At 50.1% G+C, this 3209-nt stretch overlaps 1 protein-coding gene across 1 annotated transcript in view; it reads right to left on the bottom strand.

Annotated features, from left to right (window-relative positions):
* Positions 1 to 3209, bottom strand: part of FBL (fibrillarin) — a 10724-nt gene that overhangs the window by 7048 nt on the left and 467 nt on the right. The window lies entirely within an intron of this gene.

Raw genomic sequence — 3209 nt, 5'->3', positions numbered from 1 at the left:
GGAAGGAAGGAAGGAAGGAAGGAAGGAAGGAAGGAAGGAAGGAAGGAAGGAAGGGAGGGAGGGAGGGAGGGAGGGAGAAAAATACAATGGATCCTGCCAATCTGCTACCCAACCGAGAAAAGCAGGATGTTAACAGTAACCTACATCAACCCCATGTCAGGCTGTGCTGACAGCTCAGAGCCTTGAGCCTGCTTCGGATTCCGTGTCTGTCTCTCTCTGCCCCTCCCCTGCTTGTGCTTTTTCTCTCAAAAGCAAAAATAAACATTGAGAAAAAGAAAAGAAAAAGAAAAAGAGGAAAATGAAACCCAAATTCCTTTCTCTGGCTTCCAAAGCCCCAGATCAGTGGGCCTCACCTTTGGCTAATCCCTGGGACTTAGAGGGATTCTGATTAGTTGTCCAGTGTAGGGGCCTGACCATAGGGCTTTTTAAAGTTCCTCAGGAGATTCTAAACGTGCAGCCCAAACTAAGAACGGCCGTCACAAGGCTCCGGCCTCTGCTGACTTTTCTGACCTCACTCTTTCTATGCTGGGCCTCATGCTCGTCCTCCAGCTTCTAAACCTTTAACATTTGCTGTTCCCACTTCCTGGCTCCTGCAGACATTTGCTGGGCTCACCCACTTCTTCACTGCACTCAGGTCTCTGGTGAAACATTCCTTCCTCAGAAGGGTCTTTGGGCTCCCTACCTTGACCTGGCTTTCTTGTTCTTCCTGGCAATTATCATACGTGGCAGTTTTTACGTTATTACTGCCTGACTCCTGCACCAGAATCAAGGCCAAAAGGAACGGGGATGTTTTAACTGTTTCGGTCACACTGCACCCCCCAGCACCGTGCACACACTTGGCACAAAGTGTGGTGGGCTTGGTAAGCATTTAATCAACTGTCTGGTCTGCTGAAGACTCCTAAACCCCCAGGAAAAAACACCCTCTCTGTTCATTCAGGAAACGGGTGATGACATGGTGACCAGAGTGCCCTGGTCCCCTCCCCTCAAGCAATTCGTGTATCCCCTACAGGGCGATGGCCATGCCATTCACGGCCCTAGAGAGTAGGGAAGGTTCATGGGGATCTTGAAAACCTCATCTTTAAGACAGAGATACAGCAGTAACACAGTGCCCGCCTCGCAGAGTTGTAAAGAATAAGCAAATGGCTTAATATACACAAATCGCTTCTCTCAATACACAGCCTGGCACACAGGTTGAGTATTCAGTGAGGGGACAATGAGTCCCCCTTCCTCCTACTTAGGGGAGAAACGACCAGGCCTAAGAGACTCAACCCAGGCCTGATGGAACTGAGACCTGAGAAGTGTGGGCATGGCATGGGGTGCAGTGGGCAGGAGTCTCAAAACCTAGCCTAATCCATTTCAGCTCCAGGAGCCTAGAGAAATGTACTAGGAGTACCGGTTCCTCGGGAAAACACACGTTCACACACACTTTCCCAGAAGTTTGGGGGGTGGGGTGGGGGGGAGGATCCAACGGACTCTCAATTTAAAACCTGCTCTCCTCTCCTCCCACAACCTTCCCCCATCTCAAAACCGGACACTCCATCCTTCCAGTTACACATGCCCAAACCCTTAGTTATCCTTGACCCCTCTCTTAGACCCACATACAAGCTGCTGGCTCCATCTTCAAAACAGATTTCCAAACTGACAATTTGTCAGGCTACCACCCTGGGCCACACCCCATCATCTCCTACTAGATCACGGCAACAGACTTCCCACTGATGTGCCCGCTTCCACTTCTGCTATCCTGACGTCCTGCACACACAGAAGCCAGAAGCTGATCCTTTTAAAGCTGTCTATCAGACTGCATCCCGTCCCTGCTCAAAATCCCCCAAAGGATTCTTTTCTCAATCAGACTCAAATCCTTAGTGAAGGGCCGACTCTAGACAACTTGGGCAACTTCAAATCCTAACACAATGAGGGAAGGGTTGGGAGGAAGGTGTATCGGATCACAGGGTCAGAGGTACACAGCCCAGCAGCTTCCACACCATTTCATCAGGAGATCCCCAAATGCTGAACAGAAGGGGAGCTTGGGAGGGGGCATGGATCCACAAACCTTCCCCCCTCCCACCAGATGACCCCATCTCTCCACACGTGGAGTAAAGAAAAAAAAAAGAAAAAAAAAAAAAAAAAAAAAAAAAAAAACGAGGAAAACCTGCACTAGGAAATACCTTCTGGGTCACAGTGGAAGATTTCCCTAAACTCTAGTGGAGCAAATTGGGGGAGGGGCACAGCCTGATTTAAGAAGACCCGAGACACCAGGGAGAGGAACCTTTGTTCCTCTTGAGAAGAAACATAAAGATAACAATGAGTGGCAATACTATTATGTCAAGCGCTGTGCTATTTTTCCTCAGCTTTGCCGGGATGTAATTGACACACAACATCGTGTGAGGTTACCATGTACAACCTGTTGATCTGTACACTTAGACACTGCAAATGATTACTGCAGCATGCCAGTTTTCTCTTAACACGATCTTGCTAAATTATAACTGGGCGCCATTTTACTGATGAGATAACCGACTCAGAGAGGTAAAGCCACCTGCCCAAGGCCACACAGTAGCTTCAGAAGCAAAGAACCGAATTCAATTGACACCTTTCTGCTGTCAAAGCCAGGACTCCTCAATCTGCCACGAGGGAAGGAGGGGTGGGTTCATCAGAGTCTCGGGGAAAATCAAATGAATAAAATCACTCCTCTCCTGTGACTATCTCTCCCCCGCCACCCCACACGAATCGTATCTTGGGCTTGTGAAAGTTCTCACCGCGAATTATTCTGATCACTCAAACCTCAGGGATCCGCCCCCTCGGGAGAGTAGAGAGCGGGAAAGTGGGACAGAGAAGGCCACAAACTATCAAGCCGGGAGTCCTCATTCACCACGGCCCTCTCGGAGAAGCCAGGCTGGGGGCTAAGGGGACGATCGTTGCGGCGGTGATACGGAAGGCTAAGGGGGTTCTCCCCGGGCCCAAATCGGGACTCTCCACTTCTGAACCAAGACATTATCCCCAAATCTCAAGGCCAGAGATCCAAGACACCAGATGCCTGGATCCAGACTCTGGATCAGCACCCCCGACTGCCACCCCCTGTCCAATTCCCAAGACCCCTAATAATGGCCTCAGTAAGATGAATCTTAGTTCAGGAACTCCCATTTCAGGCCCAGGACCCTCGACTCACGACCGTGACCTCCGAAGCCAGTCACACATCTCCAGACCAGGAACCC

Source organism: Herpailurus yagouaroundi, unplaced genomic scaffold (genome assembly GCF_014898765.1).
Source record: "Herpailurus yagouaroundi ecotype Mexico unplaced genomic scaffold, PumYag 194, whole genome shotgun sequence".
NCBI lineage: Eukaryota > Metazoa > Chordata > Mammalia > Carnivora > Felidae > Herpailurus > Herpailurus yagouaroundi.
The sequence above is the reverse complement of the archived record's forward strand: the minus strand, read 5'-3'. Positions and strand labels throughout refer to the sequence as shown.